This window comes from Siniperca chuatsi, linkage group LG7 (assembly GCF_020085105.1).
Source record: "Siniperca chuatsi isolate FFG_IHB_CAS linkage group LG7, ASM2008510v1, whole genome shotgun sequence".
Classification (NCBI taxonomy): Eukaryota; Metazoa; Chordata; class Actinopteri; order Centrarchiformes; family Sinipercidae; genus Siniperca; species Siniperca chuatsi.
This window is the reverse complement of record NC_058048.1, coordinates 25,522,286-25,544,053: the sequence shown is the minus strand read 5'-3', so window position 1 is coordinate 25,544,053 and position 21,768 is coordinate 25,522,286. Positions and strand designations below refer to the sequence as shown.

General features: G+C 38.1%; 1 protein-coding gene across 14 annotated transcripts in view; it reads right to left on the bottom strand.

The window, feature by feature from the left end:
• tenm4 (teneurin transmembrane protein 4) overlaps nucleotides 1–21,768 on the bottom strand; it is a 192,332-nt gene that overhangs the window by 140,423 nt on the left and 30,141 nt on the right. For 7 of the 14 annotated variants that reach the window (XM_044203212.1, XM_044203216.1, XM_044203220.1 and 4 more), the window contains exon 1: nucleotides 9,939–10,369. The exons of 1 other annotated variant lie outside the window; for it this stretch is intronic. The gene's annotated coding sequence lies outside the window, so the exon portion shown is untranslated. Of the gene's footprint in view, nucleotides 1–9,455; nucleotides 9,827–9,938; nucleotides 10,370–21,768 lie in introns of those variants that run through there. 6 more of the 14 variants (XM_044203217.1, XM_044203218.1, XM_044203221.1 and 3 more) reach the window with 2 other exon arrangements.

The window sequence follows — 21,768 nt, the reverse complement described above, 5'->3', positions numbered from 1 at the left end:
TGGATGAAAGTACTGTACCAGGAGAGGATACGGCAGACTATCGCATCTATTCACACCTTTTGCATTGAACAACAATCTAAGTGGGTTTGCAATAGAAATTAACTGCCTTAGTTGATAATACCACCTTTTCAACAGTCAAAGGACTGATACATATGATAAATATGCCTACATTTCCCCATCAAAATAACAATAACTAAACAGGATATGTTATACGTACTTTAAGTAGTCTTCATCTGTCTGTCACATCCTGTTCCCCTGATAGCATTAAATTTGCTTTGAGCTGGGCTGCTTATGTCAAGACAGGGCTAGGGTACACAGCACAGGGAGGTCAGTAACAACAATGTTCAAAAGCAGTAAAAAATGGACAGCTCATCGAGATGAGTGACATGAGCTGGGACAGAAACTTGACCAAGTGAAGGTGAGAAACATGGAACAATCCATATACTTTAGGCCTCAAAAGTTCCATTTAGTACCTTTGAAGCACTGTGCAATGGTATCCTAATTTCTGACCATTTTTTCTATTCTTGGCTACAGAATCGTGTCGCTGAATCTGAACCCAATGTGTCTTGCTCACTGACACTTCAGCAGGCTGGATGTAATGCCAGCATGAGCAAATATCAGGAAGTCTTCATAAAGATTGTGACATATTTATGATTTACAATATAGCCTTGGATGGTTTTTAATTTGTTGTTCTCAGCTCTCAATGAACAATATCTGCATGCACTATAGTAGATCATGAAAGAAATGCAAACAAAGCAAACTCTCTACATCTAGGCTATTAGCATGCCAAAGCACTGTGCTGCTGCTTAGTCTTAGTTGCATGCAACAAGTGCATCTTGGCAGAGTAATGTCAGCAGCACCCAAAACCCTCTATGCCTGTCTACATTGCTGGTTCCCTTAGTCTTCCAGCTAAGCAGGCATGTGGATAAACAGGCCACTGTGAGATTCAAGTACTCTGATTGCAAGTAAAGTAAAAACCACAATAACCAGATTGCATACACTTATGTGAAAATAGGTCAGACTTGAGGTTACTTGTCAGATTACTAAAACATTGTGTCTGAAATGAATAGGCAAACTAATCTGAGAGTAATCTGATTATTTACTGTATGCTTGTAATTTCTGAGAAATGAAATTTAGAAAATATTCCCAGTCCTGCATGAAAGTATCACGTTTCTCAAGACATTCTCTTAAATTAACCAGCATAACTATCTTGCATGTGTATAATCTTACATTTCTTTAGAGCGGTCTCCAAATGCATCCAAAATTGATCAGTCAATCAATGTTTGAGCAACTTCTTCCAATACTATATGTGAATGTATTTTGTTATGGTAGTAACTGAAAAATAAATAAATCAAGTAATAAATAAACATATCAGAAAATCCACCAGAGGTATTGTTTGCTGTGTCACAATTTTGTATGGGCGAGGTCAGCAGACTCAGCTTCTGTTTTCAGTGATGGCATTTCATATTTGAAAAATGAGGCCTGTCACTAAATGTCATCTTACCGCCTCTTTGTCATCTCATCACTCTTTTCACAACTTGTCACATTGAAGCCCAGTCTGTGACATGAGCAAACCGTTAGCTTCCTTCCAGGCAGGCTAGTGGGCTTTATTAATATTTATAGAATAACAGCTTAAGGCCAGCCCCCTTGAGAGCTATCACTCCACTTTGCTGCCTAACACTTGCAAAATATATTGACAACTCCTTTTCAGCATTCCCCTGCCCCTGAAAACCTTCCTATGCAGGTGTGCAGCAGGCCTCAATATGAAAGCTTTTCTACAGGAACAAAGAAAAGACTTTTACTCCCATTTGATTTAATAACTTGCACAACTGGAGCTGAAGTCAATTTTTAAAAGACTTGAAAAGGAAATTTTAAAAGAACTGGGAGTGAAAATCCTTGCTACTGAATATTTTTTTTGTAAAATCATGACATCATGTCACAGATGTCACCCTGGTGTCTGGTTAGATGAAAAGAACATGCCCTGTTGGCAGCACTCTGATGTCTCAGAGTACATCCAGCCAGTTTGAGCCACTTTTCAGTCAAAAGTTTGGCTCTGGACCTTTACAGTACAGACAGAATCTTCTCATGTCTCTTGTCAAACATAAACGCTAGTAAAGCTGACCCCTGACGTGAAGTGACATGCACATGGACATAATCAAAAGCGGATAGTTTCCTTCGTGAGATGCTATCTGATTGCTTGGATTAGTGAGATATACAGGACACAGACTGCAAAATTATTTCATCACTCTTTTGCCTAAATAAACATTTCCAGAGTCAGCCTCATGGCTACAGGCAGACTACACTATCCCATGACGTTGTGGTTAATGTAGCATGTTCACCAAGCATATTTTGCTGATCAAATCAACTTTTCAGCCTTGCTGGCTTTTAAACTATATACAGTTTGAAAGATTTTTACTATTTTTCTTTCTAACTAAGCTTGTAAACTTGTAGATGCCCTTCTTATGTCAATTCCTTAAATATCTAAGAGTTCAGTAACGGCAGAGAAGGTGAACGGAGAAGGTGTATTCCCTTACCTTTGAGATTAGCTGCTAGTTGAGATGAATTAATATACCTTCAAGCTGCACATCCAGAAGACACATAGAAGAAAAAAACCTTCTGTGTGATCGTTTAACTGGGCAAGAGAAATGAACCACCCAAAAGGTATCCCTTTAATCGTGGCTAAATACAAAGAGTATATCCTATGACATTATTCCATTACTTATTAACTTTCACTACAGTTTTAGAAGCATATAAAATTACTTGCATGCAATTTGGAAAACAAGGTAGTAACAGATGCTGACAGGAAACTGGTGCAATGAAAGGTTTTAATATCTTAAGAGGTGGTTTAATCAGTGAGGAGTATGATAAGCTTCTAAATGTCCTGCACCTTCCCTTTAATGTAGCTCTAATTTGTATCCTTTATAACTACCTCTGTCATAGCTCACAGCAACAAATTAGCATGAGATCTGACAGGAATTCAGTACTGAAGTCAAACGCTGTGAAGTTAAACCTTACAAATGGTCTGTAATACTGTAGAAAACATTTTTAGTAGCTTTTGTAGCTTAGTAGATTTTGTGTACTATACACTGCTGAAACTTCACTGTTTAGAAATGACCAGACACCAGCCATGTTTGATCCAGACAAGACTCCTTCAAGACAGTTATGCATTTAGGCTTTTCACATCAGGGTAGTAAAAAGACAACAATGTGTTTTTGGAATAGAAACCATGAATGCATTACATATAATGAGTACATAGCCTTACCATATCAGTTGGCGTTTTAGAACTACAAGCCACAGACCTCCAAGCATCCTTTGCTTTTTCAACTACAAACTACAGAAGCAACTACTCCCTCAATGATGCAAAAAATCACAACTGATAAAATCCATATTCATGTGACAAGCTAACAGTATGCACAGTACTGCTGAAAACAAAGACATTATGGCAGTTTATTAAACAACCACACACTGCTGTGATAGGGAAAAATGCCACATTCACAAGTCAGTATTAGAAGATCAGTAGATATCAACTTTTATTAGCTGCCACCACTCCCCTACAAATCCTTACACTGTTTTACATATAGGTAAGCTTGCATTGCCATACATTAATTGTAAACAATGAAAATTCCTGATAGTGCTGCAGCCATATTATCATTCAAAACATTACACAGCAATACTGACTGCAGCCTTACTATATATTGCTTTTCCAACTGTAAATCACTAGGGTTTAATTACCTGCAAATTAACTGTCGTTTCACTATCTTGCATAAGATGATCCTGGTCATGATGAAATGCCACTAGGGAGGCTGTTCTGATGGGAGGATTCGAAGATGCAGAAAATGTAAGATGCCGCTTTGTTAGTCTGATAGCTGCAAGGAATGTGATGCCTGACAGCTAAATTGCCCTCAGAATGTGACCTTCAAACACTGTAAGGACATCTTATTATTCCTGTCACTTTTTACAAGTTCAACTTGAGTTGAGGTTCAGTCATTAAATTACTAGCTTTTTTATCTGCTGTCCATAGCTGCAGCAGGCCACAGTATACACACAACAACGTGAGTGGGGCAATTTGCTGCAGTGCATTTAACTCTAGTGGTGTAAAACACATTGACCCGACAGTTGGGCAAAGTCAGTCTGTGAGCAGTAGTTGGGAGCAGTTTGAAATGGTCAGCCTCAATTTCTCTCCATCAGTGGAGAGTTTTTTAGTGTGTGATGGGCAATCAAACATAAGGTTTGTAAGGCCAGAAATGCCAAATCTGCTCTATTAGAGCAAATTGTTTGATGACGCTTATTTTGACATTTCATTTTTGAAGCTTTTTTTTTTGTTTTGGACATTGGCTGTTAACTTAATTTTCTGCCACAGGTCTTACATACAGGTTTATTGGCACATTTGTCAACTACTTTATTTGCACATTTGGGCACCAAAAAAATGTTTTCATTAGTCACACAAGTGCGATTATGATCTAGCTAGCCTTATCACCATTTTATTTATGGCTCTGTAGTGCATGTAAACCTTGAGTGAATCTGCTCTACCTCCTGTAAAGCTTTGTAGTGATGCACAGAGACAACATTGTGCAAATGAACATACAGATTAGACCAAGAACACTGTGTAATGTGGGCTAATTGGGATAGATCAGACCATCATAGCAACAAGTTAGCATTGCATACAGCTATCTTCCTGTGCATTTGCAAATAGCAACGTTGATGGTTAGAAACAAAGTACAGAGTATAGGCCTAGTATGTGCATTTGTGTAGTACATTTGCACTATTTGTTGAGTGCAACCACACTTTGTATTGTCCTATAGCCAGTAACTGACAAAGATACTGACAACACTGCTACAATTTCTTTGACTGTCAAGTTTGATATTCTTTAGTTAGGACAATCCAGAACTTCCATCACAAAAACTATCTAACTACATCCTAGTGTTCAGGAGACACTCTCGAATGTGCTTTGCTGGAGCATTATAATCTGAGAATGTGGGATATGCTAAGAGAACAGTGTTGGCACCACTAAGTGCACCTGGTGCTGTAAAATGGCCTCATATTATTTGGCTGTTAACAACCGTGCAAGGCAACCATCAGATCTAATGACCCTCCAGAGATGGCTGCCCATCCCATTACTGGTCCAGAACCATGTTTAAAAGTGGGAACGAGACACTGTCAATCGAAGGCACCATAATGCTTTCTACCTCAAAAACTCCTCTAATGTATGAAAAAGATTCAAAGACAACTAATCAGACAATAGAGCTTGTTTTGGCTGCTCAAATGTAAAGGTCTTACATGCTGTAAACCAGGCACGTAAGACCTTAACATTTGTATTTTGGAGCCCTGTTGAAAGTACCAGCTTTGTGAATTTCAAAGATGTTTTTTTAAGACTGTGGAGAAGGGACTTTGATTTAATTCTGGGGTAATTATAAGGCTGTAGAGCAACTACATTGTTAAGTGCATCTACAGCTTCTTTAACCATTGTTCAATTTTCATTGTCACAACTGCCCTTCTTGCCACTTGCATCTGAAAATCAGGCCCATGTGTTCCAACTAATTTGCTTTCTTTGGAACTCTGCTAGTTATCTTGTGTTTGCCTATAACGCACATGCTCACACATCTAACATATCCACCCAAAAAGATAAAAACTAAGACTATTGTTTGTGTTGTTGCTTTTTTATTATTTTGATAGTGCAGTTGAAGATAGACAGGAAAGAGGAGGGGGGGATGACATGCAGCAAAGGGCCGGCTGGATTAGAACTCAGACTGTTCTCGATATGACTTGTCCCCATAGCAACAGCTGTAGAGAATGAAGAAGTTATATTTCTACTTAGCAACCTCTGATTTTTTTTTTTGTCCTTCAAAAATTAAATCAAGTGTTTGCAGAAAAAAAGATCTTTTCATCCCTCAGACAAAATAAAACGCATGTCTGGCAACTGGTGAGAAATTTGACTTGAAAAAAGTATACAAAAATGGCTTTTCTGTGTAACATACACAAAGGACTGTTTGCATTATTAATGTAAGAGATGCAGGATTAATGCATGAAGTGGGACTTCCAACAATGGCCATCACTGAAGGTGTGCTCTCATTTCAACTATCCCCCAGTCTACTCTGAGGACGATGCTTCTGCTCTGTGAAATATTCTAATATGATCTGAAATTATGGGGATGATAGCAGAGTTGAAGAAAAACTTGATCAGGACAACGCTCTGCTGTGGCATTGAGCAGACAAGAAAATATCAAAGTAGAATATGTAAGGATAATGAGTACAACACCTGCAGATTGTCATTAGCTTCAGCAGCAATGACAGTCGTCTTAAAAATTGCTACATGCGTACTACGAAATGTCGGACACAAAGAGGAGCCTGTTGCTGTGAGCCCAGGAGGAGAAATACTACTCTGTGTCTGGGGGCTCAAGTGCATAATTTCAACCCCAACCCCACACCGCAAGTACTTTCTTTGAGTGATTCTGACTTTCAGAGAACCAAACAGGTGTAAGATTCCAGTTCTTTGAAAAAAGGATCTTATTGTTTTAGAGGAAAAAGTGAACAGTGCAATGCTCCAGGATAACACAGAATGTGAAGAGACATCTAACATATCCACCCAAATGGATATAATGTCATTATTAAGGTGGCTTATCCCTTATCCCTTTGTTTAATCAATGATATGGGTACCAATGCATAGAAGTCAGTAAAGCAGTGTACAGCAAATTTGAATTCTTGGTTTATGTTTATTTTGGTGCTAGTAACAGTGAGGTGAAATTGACTGGGGACTGCACTGCAGACTTAAAAAGTCCTTAGCTTTTTAAACGATTTTTAAGGTGCCTGTCACTTTTCTTTTTTGACTCACCATCTCACAAGGAACCCATGAAGCTTTCTGAAAATGCTAAAACATACAAAACACACATACTGCCTCAAACAAACAACAGAATTATATTTTTAAAACCAGGTCAGGTTGACAATGGCCACAAAAATAACTTTATAACTTTAATTCTCTGCTTTTCCAATTTCCAAAAGAATGATGCAGCATATAAAGCACAAAATAGAAATTTGATGTAATGTTATAATAGAAATAAATCTGAGGTTTCTGTGGGCTATCAGAGGCAACTGTACTAAGGAGGAAAATACTGCTTTGCAACAATCAGTTGGTCACTTGGTAACACCACATGCTTTGGATTTCTGCAGTGTCCTCAACTTCTCACACAAAGTCTGGAGCTGTGAGAGAGGGGGGGTGGGGGTGGGGGGTTGAAGTGCCCAGCTTTCATGTCCAATAAAGTAGTATAATTGTGACAGCTACTCTTTAGTTCTATGTGTGATAAATCACAAGATGACAGACTGCAGCTTCAACTAAACATAATGCTCCAGGCTAGAAAATTCACCTCTCTGTTTGTTCCACTCAGTGCTGCTAAGTTGAAAAAGCAGGTACATAAGGATCATTGACTGTACAAATTAACAGGAAAAACTAATGTATAACTTTCATGTAAAAATCAATATAGTAATTTTCACTTTAGATCAATTTGATTGTAAGGTTTTCTGTAGTGCAAAGCAGGTAAATGCTGCTTTGCTGATTATCTTTTATTTTCAATGAACAATACATAATTTCTATTGTCATGCTCTTCCCACTGAGCCACACAAGATCATGAATGTTCTCTTCACCATCCACAGTATCCATTTCCTTCAAATGCAGCCATTCCCTACCTAGATGACCGTACAGTTATTACTTGAATTACACAATATCCCCCTGAAAAACTCCAGAGGGACAGAGGCATTTCATTGTTCCCTCTCTGTCATCGTTCTGCCTCCGTATGCTGCCAATGTTAGTTCAAACACAACAATCGTTTACGGAATATAACAAGGTCCAACTGCAACTTACATGTCATCTTCCTTTCAGCAATTTGTCCTTTGGAGAATATTTGTGCGTTCAGTTCACAATGAAACAACAACAAAGGCGAAAAGACAAGCAACAGATTTTTCATTTGTGATCACAAAGGGAGGGTTGTTTCCCCTCTTATCATGCAGAGAACTAGTGCTGAGGCTGCTTCTCAGAGCTCATCAGCACGACAAAGACAACTGGGAGAATGCAGGCTTGTTCTACAAAGGTTAACCTCTGCGGGACCTAACAACTTCAGACAACTCATTTGATGCCTCCTCGAAACATTTGCCATGGAGGACGGAGGGCCCCTGGATTCCCTTGGATTTAACCTCTAATATCTGAGGTCATGCATCCTGCTACGGCCAATGGTGGCACTTGTGAGCTTTATTATATGCATAATAATCCCCCCACACAAAGACGAGTTTCTTAATGGTCTGGATGACTAATACTGACTGAAAACCCCAGTATTTTTTTAATTTAATTTATAATCAATCTTTAAAACATTCACTTGAATCACAATGGGGCAGTTGCACTTTTTTGATGCCAACTACTAGAATTTGTTGAGATTTTGTTTTGAAACAAAAGTATAAAATTCTCTCCAGTTAAAGATCAATTCGCCTTGCTTATCGTTTCAGTTTTTTCACAACTCTTAAGTATACTTTTGTTTTTTACTGGAGAAATTCTCCATTAATTTATAACACCAATAATCTATATTAGTGTGATGTAGCGTAAAACCAAAATTTACTACCAGCATGAGTACTATCACTTCACTCAGAGGTGTGTGTGTGTGTGTGTTAGTCTTACAAGTTGCCCAATCAGAGTGCAAAGCTTGTCTAAGCTGTGTGTAAGGCCCCAACAATGACTCCCAGGGGTCCAACTCACGCTTTTACTCCTCCAGTCTCAAATGTTTGTGAACTGCAGAACATTCAAATGGAGAGGTATCTTAACTTATTTCATCTAATTTAATTGGTTTGATTGTGACCCCATGTGATGATGCCGTTTTTAAGGCTTTGCCTCATAAATTTAACAAGACAAAAACATAAAAAAGCCTAATCAAATAGTGATAAATTCAAAATACTATTTCATATGACTGTATGTTCTAATTAATAGGACTATAGTTAGTTAATGATTTAGTATTTGTTTTGATGTTGTTAAAACCATGGTATATCTTGGAAGAAAACCTGTGTGTGAATTTTATTCATATTATTTTGTATTATTATTATTATTATTATTATTATTATTATTATTATGCTGTAGCAAACGATCAGGTATGCATCTTTCCCTAAGCCTCACCAAGCCTTGCTCTATTTAAAACAAGACCACTAGACTCAGACATAATCCACTGGGTCGGTACTGCTAACCACACTGCGATGCAGAGGCTACTACAAAGTTGAATATGGACCCACCTGTAAAAATAAAAATAAAAAGGGGGGGGGCTACAATCCAAAGTCCAAACATAACAAATCTACATTTTCCTTTCTATGCCTTTAAATACAAACAACAGCGTTTGTTGTAATGTAACTCGCAGCCTATTCAGAGACAGTCACAACAGTAAAGGTTAGCGCACATATTTAGTCTTCATGCAGCAGGGCACTTTAACCTACCTCTAAATACAGAAAGCAAGTCCTTATCCGTCTTCATCCGTTATTTATGTACCTATCTCACATCATTTAGGACGCGCTGCAGCGATTCCTGTTCCTGAGCCTGCTGGCAGAGGCAACTGTGGACTTTTTGATCCCTTACTAGCAATCAAATTCACACAGTGCGATGTTAAGGCGGTCTTCAAATCCCTTAGGCTGCTAAAAATCGAGGATCAGGTAGCGTACCTTGCTGCACCGTTTACGAAGCACCGTTAATCTCTCCCTGTCCGAGGAATAACATGCGGCTAGATGGGCAGCTTTATAAACGACAGCATAAACAAACGGTGCAAATGCCCCAAAACATCCGTCTGTAGTGACACTGATCCCCACATTAGTTAGCCCCCTACATTAGTTCTCCGTAAATGCTCCGCGACTGCATGATGCCTGTGTGCAGCTGTCCGCTTTTTCTGCAACACTGGCAAAAAATCTCACTAAAATCAACCTTACCATTCTGAAGACACATCCAATGTAGCAGGCCTGTCCCGTTGACAATTCACCAATATAGTCTGGAATGCCCCCCAAAAGCCCTTCTGTTTCTACTTCGTCTTCTTCTTCTTCTTCCCTCCCTTTCGTTTTGATAGTACCCAGAGCAGGCGAGTGTATTTCCACTGAGCACGACACGGTACGGCAGAAAAAATTCCTCCTCCTCCTCCTTCTGCTCTTCCAAGGTGCTGCTGCTGCTTACAGAGCTCTCAGAGAGCCACACATGGATGAGAGAGGCAGCCGTCCAAGATGCCCATTAGCAAGCACAGACCTAATTGAACGCCGTGAAAATCCTTCGGGAGAAATATGTGAAATAGTCCCCGGACACAGTGGGAGATAAAGTGACACGCCAGCCGATATGCTGGGGAATGACAAGCTGCGTGGTCACTCACGATTTACAATTACGAGTTCGGAGCAGGGATGAGTGTGTGACTGTGCGTGGTCGCCCCCTTCGGTACTACGCTATAGTCCCTCCAAATATCTGCCCGTTTCTGCTCTTTCTGTCCATGTTTTCTCCTCGGAAAAAAATAGCTATAATAATAATCCTATAGGGAATAACAATGTGCGAAGAGTTTGCCTTGAACTCCAGCACATTATTTTGTATTTTATTTTCCCCTATATGTGGAAGGCCTTTCCATCTAGGAAAATATATGAACAAATTGGAGGCACAAAACATTGTGGGGCTTCCAAACATATTTATGACTTACTGTAATAAGTCTAAAGTATGTATGATGTCCTATTAAGACTTAGTCAAAATTATGGCTTAGTATTGCATAATTATTACCAATTATTTGGTCATAATCAATCAAAATTAGGACTTAGTGTTGCATACTGTAATTGTGCCCTACCATTAAGTCATAATCAGTCAAGAAATAACAATATATTGTCATAATAGTAAGTCTGGTGTAATGCATTCTGTTGTTGTTGTTGTATTGTTAATGTGTACAGGATGTCATGTATTAAAGTTAAATTAAAGTGTTGCTGGAAGTGCCCATGTGAAATTACTGTCTGTAATCTGTTTTATGGATGCGCTTAACCGCTTTAACTATGGAGAATTTCCTCTAAGAAAATAAACAAGCTTTTCAACAAACATTCTATCCATCAAAGTGATCAAATATGAATTATGAGACACTAAGACATGATTACAAGATACAGAGTAATACAAAGTCCTAGTTTTAATGTGCTAAGTCAAAACTATGATACTAAATCATAATCATGATCAAGTCTTTCATTACATTTTTTAAGATATAATTACTGAGATTCTTAAGAAAATGTTTTTTTTCTAAATTTTCACAAGTTTATCTATTTATTTACCTGGCAGGGATGTACTTCTGTAACTTTTGTTTAAATTAGGCTTTCTCTTCATCAATATTTATATGTTAGGATATGTATAAACAGCTGTAAGCACTTGACTTGTTTGTGAATTCTTGACAAATTTTTAAGAGGGAACAGCAACATCTGCTTAGTATTAACTGTGATGTTTAAACTATTTTCTATTTAAACTGTAAGGTTCTTAGTCAAATTGTCAAAATGAACACGTTTTAACAGATTCCCTTATGTCTTGATAGACAACTAAAATGTACCAGGATACAACTAAATATTTCAGCATTTGTCAATATGCTCAAGTGCTTTCCTCAACCTATGCTGAAACCTCTGACGCCTCTGTTTGGTAGGTTAGTGAGGAAAAAGACCATATGTCTTGTTCCATCAGACAACACTTTTGTTTGGCCAGGTTCTGATCCTGAATCCTAAAGAATTGCCATATACTTATCTCCAATTCCTAGTTTCTCCTTGTGGGTTAAAAAGACCGGTCAAGAGTTCCTGGCCCTAGAAGTGTGTTTGGTCACCCAGAGAACAAGAGAGGGGCCATGTGTGTCCTTTAATTCACTGCATTGTCTGCCAAAAGCTAATCTTGGCCAGGCTCAGAGTCTTACTGCTCACGGGCTCTGAATGGATGAGTGAAAAGTTAAATATGCTTTCAAATGTAAAACTGAAGACTGGCCTGGTATTGTGGTCGTGTCATTGTGGGAATGTGAGATTTGCCGTTGACCCAGGCAACAGGAGGAAAGGGGCCAGTTTCAGTTTGAGAAGCTGCATTCAGGCTCGTGTTTGCAGGTGGTAGGCTGTAATTCACTGGTTATGCACCACTTTTCATGTGGCCCCATGTGTGAAAAATAAATTGATGCAGGTTACATCTTGTAGCTTACAGTGGTAGTCTGTACTCAACTATCAAATGGAACTGGTGGCATATTGTACATCATATACCAAATCCACATATTTTAAAGCTGAGTTCTATAATGTGACCTGCATGTTACACCAAACAACTCCAATTAGGATCAAAACCTCTCGTGTTTTAAGGAACATTGCTTTTTAAGATAATTCCAAAACTATCTCTAGTGGGCCTATCATTAAATTAGCTATAATCGTTATTTTTATAATAACAATGTATCTATGACAATGTGTAAACAATGTGACACTGTGAAAGGGGTCGCTCAAAGTGATGAACCTACAAAGAATTATCACCTGAATCTGCAGCTCCTCTCGGCTTGACAGAGCTTTATAGGAAGTTTCAGCTCCTTGTTTAGCTGTCCGGCCCGCAACTTTACTGTTTAACTTCACTGCTCTCATAGCGTCGTTTCAACCACAGCTGGCATGTTTTCAGCCAAAAAGCTCTACAACTTCTAACAAGTTCTAAGAAGTTCACCATATGAACTTAAAATGTGACGACTGTGTTGTGCTCATAACCCATTCCCACTGCCCCAAGTGGCCAAAAAAAATCTGTTATTGAAGGTTTAAAGTAAAATAAAATGCAACATTAATGATCTCTGTGGTGAAACTGGGCCACTGCAGCAGCAGAGAGTAATAAGAAAAAACACAGAAAATAGAATCTAAATAACAATTTAGAATAAAACAATCATTTGAACATACACATATAACAGTTACAACATTGGCAGATGTAAAGCACTACTGCATTTAATAAGTATAAAATATCCACCGTAGAAAGAAGACACTGAACATTATTCTTGTCACTAATTGATTTCTTGACCATCCCCTTAGGCTCTTGAAGAAGTGTCTATCTCCATTAGTTTCAGTAGTTCAGTAGTTATGGCTACAATATATACTTTCTATTAATTCCTACACCTGGATCTGAGAATGTCCTGTTGGTAGTCAGAACTACAGTACAAACAAACAGAAGTGAAAATACCTGAGGCAGTGGAAACTTAAGATTCCATTGAATAAAATATGTATAATGTACTAAGAATGTGAATATTTTACAAAAGAGAAAACAAGAAGCTTTACATCAGCAAATGTATTCATATCACAGCCGTTCTTCTCATCAAAACTCCAGATGGAGACACAATACCTGTTCAGAGATGTGATAATTATGTAACATGAATGTGCATGGTTGTCTTCTCTCATACTCACTGTTATAATAAGAACATGCTGTATACTGTATATACTGTGTTACTTCAGATCCATATCTCTTCACTTTGTCATTAGATAGTAGATGTATCAGATATCAGATCAGATCAATGATTTTCAAACTGTTGACAGAATGATTTGAACTGTGGTAAAAATAGAAATTCTAAACTATTTAAAGCAATATAGCATTCACACTGTTGGTAATCAGTAGCATATAGTAGATTTCGGTCTGTTTCTGTTTGCAACTTACTCAGTTGCTATGAACTTGTGTGTTCACAAGTCTGTAGAACTGTGTTCTTGAAATATCCAAAGAAAAAAATTTTGTTTGCTTTTGAATCAAGGCTTAGTGCTGTAACTCAAATTATATGCCCCATAAAACTCTTAATTAGGGAATGCTTGGCTATGCTGTACCTCCACTCCCTGTCTTCTTTTTTCCTTTCACTTTCCTATTTCTTTGTTAATGAACAAAGGAAATCATTAGAAAACACAACCATACTGTATGTGGGGTTCTCCATTCTTTGTAATGCTGCAAAGCATGGTTGATATGTTATTGCAATGCATCTTATATGCCACAGCAGAACATATTTTGGGAGATGAGTACTTTCAATACATATCTTTCAATTGACTTAACGCTACAATAGAGCTTTTTTAGTATAAAGTATAGCTAACAAATGCCTCATCGGGCTTAATCAAATCATAGATGTATAGAGAAAAGTTTCTCAGGCATTACCCATGATCACGGCTGGGTAGATTCAATTATTTTATTATGATATTCGCCCACATCAAGTGGCGAATTAAAACCTAACAGCAGAATATACCCTATGCACTAAAAAACAGCAGCTCTGAGCCAGGTTGATTTAGATATTTTGGCTCTTTTGTCCCTTGAAGAGTCCTGTTTTCTGAATACTCAAATCAAACTATTTTTTTAAATATTTACCTCTCGGTACCATTTGGAGCCACCAATATGTCTGGTGTATACATTAGCTTTCGATTTTAACATCCAAAAGCTTAAGCCCTATGTACATGATGACTGTTGTACAGGAGACTGTTAGCAGTTACAGGACTTATTGCTTCTTCCGCTTGATGAATAAAACCCCAAATCACTTATAAATTATAGTCTCTTCATGTTGAATTGAATGCAGTGCATCAGTGTCAAAACTGTGATGGCTGCTTTACGATTTCTGAGCAAGAATGCTAATAACAGTAATTACCACAATATGCCATATCCCAGCAATGTTATTTTAGCTTTGAAACTGAAACCAAAATTGTACAGTTAACAATTTTTTGTTAAAAACAAAAATCCCAGTTCCTTCGAAATTGTGAGTCACAACCACAACATGTATTGCTCAAAGACAGGACAAATTTATCAGCATACTACTATTTAGTATCTAAGAATAATGCGAAATTATACTTGTGAAGTGTTTTAAAATTTACGATTGCCACTTAAAACTAATTAGGTTTGTAATTTGAATTATTTATTGGTTCAATATCAGAACCCAATAAAAGATTTCCATTCAGAACCACCATTATCTCAGTTACATTCTGCAATACAAACCTGAGGCAACGAGTATGTGATGCAGTGCTCATTGCAGTACAGCAACACCATTTTTGTAATAAGAACACCCTTATTTACTCTAAATCACCTTTCCAGCTCATTGGTCTTGATTTGGAAGCACATTTGGAGCTAAAATGTTTGGTAAATTACTATTAGAGAAACTCTGAGCTGTGATGAACTGCCATTTATTCTTCAGCTTTATTTCTAAATTGGCCACTTAAGAGCAACTTGGCCTGAGCAGACTTTTGTAAATTCAGACCCTGTTTAGAGTTTGCATTTCATTTGGCCGTGCTGCTTCTGTGATTGCCACTTTCAGTGCAGCTGAAGAAAACAATTTTTAGAACCTTCTCCATTTTTTGATGTTCTCTCAAGATCCTTGTGTTGACAGCAAGTGAAATACCACTTCCAATTGTTTGTTTGTTTGCTTTCAATTTTAGCAAACCAGTTTGAGGACTTTTTCTTCAAATTGCCAAGCCAACCCCAGCTTCCATCACAACTTTCTTGCATGGCAAACTTTCACTGCAGTTCTCATGCTTGTCAATTCTAAACTATTCCCCTAAAAATGTAATAGGATCAGGGCTCCGAGCTGCTTCCACATGATTGATGAAAGATTAAAAGGACTGTTGAGATTGAAGGCACATTTAGCTCCCTGCTGAGGTCCAATTTCTTGTCCTTGTGCTGGAAGTAGAGCTGCCACCATGCAGATGAGAAGATCACTGAAGTGAATGACGATAATGTGAAATGGTTGTGAGAAAGTGTTGGAGACATAGCAACAGGGACAAGCCGACAATCATTTCTAATCAGACTATTCTCTTCCCTTGGGAGAACTAGTGTCAGTAATGCTCATGGAGGTGAGGGAATAAATAAGACTTTAAAATGAAAAAGAATAATGCGAAGAGAAGACAAAAAACTTAAGCTTTCAAATGGCTGTGAATTTATGTGATAATAGTGCTGATTTCTGCTGTTAGTGATCATGTTCTTGTTTAACCCCTCAGGAAAAATATGACAGTTTCTTGATTGAAGACAAATGGCCTTACACAAATCCAATTATCAACTTTTTCTTCTAGAAGCTGTAACAATCAAGAGGATTTCCATGTGCCTTAGCTTTGTCCTTCATGCGCAAGTAGATTTACGTTTGATTTACATTATGCAGATATCTTAAAGTTCCCCTCCAGACACGTTTTAAAGTATGTAAAAAATACTCTGCTAGGATTAACATTTTGTTTAATATGGTTTTCCCACATAAAAAGTAAAAAAAAATCTACTCTTTCTCCCTCATTGAGAAATGAAGATCTATGAATGCCCTGCCCACCACCGCTGCTTGCGCTATAGGTTGGCCGGTGAAAGAGCAGTGCGCATTAAGATGGCTAACACTGGAGGAAACATTGGAGAGATTCAGCCATAGCCTACATGTTTGAGCCTCAGTCAGACTCAGATGATGAGTCTGTTGTGCATCAAAATTGACGACTAGCAGATGTATCTTTTATTTGTTTATGTTGTTTGTTAGCTTGTTAGCTTCTAAGCTAGTAACTGGCAGTGGCTGACACAGCATAAGAGGTTGTGAAACATACAATAATATCTGCTATGATGTTACAGTGTGTTCACATTGTCACATTGTTATTACGTAGTAGATAGTGGAAGGAAACTCTGGGGTCCGGTTTACATCCAAAAACTGCACACTCTGCTAAGTGTGACAGTAAAGTGTACTTTCACTACGCTAACTTAGTGCAAACTCTCGCTCTCTGTACTGACAAGTCCGCCCTGCGCTGGAGGTTTCGGGTTTCTTTGCCGGTGGCATTTGTTACAGTGATTGGCTTTCGAATTTGTTACGTACCAAATCTAGCTTGCCTGGGGTAGGTTTGAATCTCAGATTTGAAGAAAGTGTACAGACATCTCTCCCTTCAGTAGAGGAATGTGAAAACACCTCCGTAGTGACAAACTTTCCATAGATACAAGTCAGTAAAGTCAAGGTCTGACATTTTAGGGGACATAAACAAAAGAAAAACTTTTGAGTGGAGTGGATCTTCAAAATATATATATATATATATATATGTAATATTTGTCCACTAAAAACAAAGGTTGAAGAATTTAGCTTAACAGGAATTTTCTTTCTTACATCAAAACACATGTTCTCCCGCAGGGTATCCATGTCAAGTTGAACGTGTAGGAATCCTGTAATTAGAAGTCATACTGCTAAATAAAGATCTGGCAGTTGAATGAAATGAGGTGGTAACTTATTACTTTCATAGAGTAGGATGTTCTCAGTTGGGTCATGCAATTATGTGGGGCGTAACATAACTTAAGCGCCAGTTATTACCGTTTGACAGAATCACTTGATTGAAGCACTTTATTAATGCTTTTATTGACTTTATAAAGCTGCAGCATATTACACCTTGTGTCATTGTGGTCACACTATGCTTCATGTGATGACTAAAACACCGGATGACTTATTTGTCTGAAACAGAAATGCCGGGTGGATTTTGCCCTTGAAATTCTGTCATCCCTGTGACCTGAGCCATTACTCTGTGGAGGCATATGATTAGTGACGACCAACAGAGATAACGACTGCATGTCCGTCAAAATCAAGTTGCAGCTCAGTGCCCTGACCGTGTTGTCTTAATATGAGCTGAAGTGTGGTGTCAGGGTCTAAGGTCAATTCACAGATTCAGTAGTGCATTAAGTCAGTGCCTAAGCCAGCTCTCCACTACTGACATTTATTAATATGTGGCCCTAAGCAGAAAATAGCTATGACATGTCACCAGAGACACCTTCAGAAGCAAGCTATTTGAAAAGTACAGCAGCTTATGCACTGATGCATGCAAATATGTTTAATGCTATACAGATGAGATGAATTATAAAGTAGGCTTAGCTTGCAATAAATTACACATACTCTTATAAGGATAGACACGAACACATACGTATGTCATCATAAAGTGTAAGTAGTGCAACAATATTTTTTTTCTCATCCAATTTCCTTCAATTGTTGAAGAAAGACTAGATTATTGAGTCATCTGCAATTGATCGAGACAATTGAAAGAGCCAGTCTCCAAGCAGAGTGCTGCCTCATTCAGAGGTAGAGAAAAAGCCCTTGATCGGTTCATGGTGTATGGTCTGAATATGAATGTAATCAGGATTTTTTGCTTGGATCCCACTCTAAAGACCACTCAAAGCCATCAGCTATTATCAGCCAGTGAGCAGCGTCTGTGGTCTGACCTCATCCACTGCACTGTCCCTCACAAAATGGCTGAGTTATGACTGGCATAGAGGGGAGCTGAGCTGCTTGCTTGTAAATGAGTGTGGTGCGTAACAGAGTCTTCATGCATGTCACGAACCGCCCATCATTACTTTTACAGGGGTTGATTTGAGTCACAGCCTAACATATGGGTTATGATGCCTCAGAACGTGGACACAGTATGTATTATAAGAACAGATGTATTCCAAAAATACAATACTAAAGCTAGTGTGTACAATGTAAATAAAGAAGACATGACTTACACTACATTTTAGAAAAGTTTACTAGAGCAGCAGCACAATAAAGCTTTCTTAAAGTTTTACTTTTCTAATAATAAAAATCTGTTTTTTTAAAAGGTCGGGATGTATTATTTTGATTTTGTTGTGACCCATCCCATCATGCACAAGATAGGTTATGTCACAGGATACAGTTTTTCATATTATTGCATGATTCTTTACTTAAGGCTTTAATTACAATAAAAGCATGATTCATTCACTGAAGCCATACAATATGTGTCACCTCGCTTGATGCTTAACTGACAGAACAGACAAAATCTTCCTACTGTAAGTTTACATTCACATTTTGATCAGAAAATGTCTTAATGCAAAATCAATACTCAATATAATTTCAGTTAAAATGCTATATTTTCAAACAACTTTGCTTTAAGTGAGTTTCCAGTATTCATTGTAAATATGCATGACTTTGTTTATAGTTGAATTACCATCTTCTATTCTTACATTTCACATTAAAGTTACATAAACACAGCAGTATTTAATCCACTTTTGACTGTTATCACCTAGACAACAGTCTCCAAAAATACACCAACTGCAAACTCCATTTGGAGATCCTCAGACTTGAAGACACTGTGTCAGTATAATAAAACCATGTAGCAGCATGCTTCAAACTTTATTAAGGCCTTGCAGCTGATTGTATTGACCAAAAAAAAGCAACTAAAAAGCAACGCAGCAGGAAAAAGTTATTTCAATAACCACAAATTATTGAACACGGTATCAGCAAACCTCACATTACACAACTCACCACTCCAGTTTTCTCTGGATGAAACACGCACTTAATCACTGTTAAGTACGAGGCAGTTGTGTTATTGAAAGATACATTTTGATTTGTCACTTCCGGTAGGTGGAGAAGTCCATACCTGCTGGCAGAGCTTCATTTAGCATCCACAGTAGCTTAGATCTGTCTCAGTCAGCAGAGATGGGATGATTAGCTCTAATGCAATCCTACTTTGTGTCTTAGGCTGGCAAGACAAGGATAAGTTTACATTTAATTCTTGCCTAAAGCAGCTTCACATTGCCTAGCAGAGCCAGCCTAAATCTTGCAGGTACAATTATTCTCATGAAGTATTAGCCTAGAAAACAACCCCTGAGAATCAACTGAGCTTGGCAGCTAAAGCCAGTCCAATCTGCAAGCTGGGTAGTTGTTTAATGATGATGAGAATTACTAGCATTGCATTTTTAATTAAAACTAAACACCAACTCTTCAATTCCAAGCTCTCCAAACACACTTACTTCAAATAAGCATTCAAAATGTCTCACTTTAAACAATTTCAGAGACCAGTTCCTATTTTAAGTAGATAATGTTTCAATAGCAGCCACTACGTGTTTTCCAGTTTAAAATCCTGAAGGAAGCATTTATGGTAATGTTCGGTAATGTTCAAAGATGAGCACTTCTAAATCATCTTTCAGTAATTAGAAACGAATCCAGTCCATACTTAAATGAGCTAGCTTTTACTTATTTTGGGTAATTAATTTAGTACAAGCCTAGATTTTAACATCAATATTGACATCACAGTAGGCAGTATGAGGAAGGGGTTTGGTGGAATTTGAGCTTGCCCCATTGTGTTCATTGTCAGCCATCAGTGGAGTAATTAGGCTTTTTTTAAATAAATGGTTTAGCTAAGAGAGTCCTTTCTGCGCCCAAGACAAAGTGCCTCGCAAAGTGTTTCACAGTGGGTTTCACTGTGTGTGAATCAGTTAATATACATTATCACCAAGAAAAACCTAAACTTCACAAGCCAGCCACCAGCAGATGTAAATGGTTTTGAATATAATTTTCTTAGTATTATTAACAGCCATTCTCACTTTTTACGTCTTGCTACTTTGAACTGTGAGGGGTCACTGCTAATTGTCAATCCTGTCAGTAATTTCTTAAATTACAGCCAAAAATACCCATTTTGTCGATTTCTGAGCGGCTCCTTATTGTCTGAGCTTAATAAGGAGTTTGACATTAGTAGATGATGTGAGAATTCTAAGAATTCTATTGATGTCTTAGTTTAAGGTGATACAATGAAGGGGAAATGCTTGAAACATTTTCCAGAGGTTAAAACTAGGGATGGGGATCAAGAGCTTCAATCACTTTCCCTGCATCAAGTTCAAATATTTGAACAATTGAAAGGTCCTTGTGTTGACAATTAGTCAGAGATTGGCAGAAACTATTATTTTCATCCACATAGAGCATCTACAATCATATGACTTCTGTACCAAATTAGCACTATTGCAGAGGAGCTCTATCCTATTAAGTATTGAGCAGTAAAGACTGTTTCCGCCCACTCGCTTATTGCCTCCAGCAAAGATCGTGTGAGATGACCTGACATGGCATGTGACCCCATCCAGGGCAGCACCTGTGAGTTTCCTCAGAGAGTGCCGTGCCTGATAAATGAGTCTGCGGTGACGACCAGCTGATGAAGTGGCTAGCAAAGGTCATGATGCTTGGGGAAGCTCCATTCTGCTCACACATTTCAATTTGGACCCACACCACCTTTTGCAAATGCTTGATAACCTCAGCCAAAGGTCAGCCAAGTGGAACCAAAATCCATCATTTGGTTCAGACTCTACCTTTTCTATTAACTAGAGTTCAAATGCAACTTGTTGGCTGAAACAACACTGGTTAAAAAAGGAAGGCATATAATTAGTGCACTGTGTGTCTGCCAAATTAGGTTGCATGCTGTTTGCACTTAGGTGTAGCTACGGACTAACAAGGCCCCACAGGGTGGTTAGTAGCAATAGATGCTGGAAGCATGCAGACATTTGTGTATTTTAGTTTCTTGACGTATATTACTTTTCATGCATCCATCGAGTTTTATCGCCACTTCACACACAGGCATTGAGCATTCTTTAAGATTGCTTTCGATGTCATAAAGCCTCTGATTTTTGAGAAGATAGCTCTTCAGCACAAAATAGACTTTTTATAGTGGAGAATAGAATTTTTTTGTTTCTTTTTTTCAATTAGATGCACAAAGATATTTTGCTTTACAGTATACCTTTAGCCATAATCTTCCTTGTTTATACCATATTTTTCTCTCTCTGTATGCAGTGTTTGTGAGCATGTGTATGCATGAGAGTGCCACAGAGAGAGAAAGAGAGAGAGATACAGGAAGTGATGGGGTGAAAAGGAGAGGGAGAGTGCAATTTGTATGGCCGTGCAGACACCTTGCAGCACATATGGACACAGGGGACAATTGACCTGAACGCTGTCTGCACTCACCCATACTCACAACTGAAGATGGCCTTGATAAAATGTCACCTTTCAAATGGTCATGTGGCAAGCTATAGCCCTGTAGCCAGTCT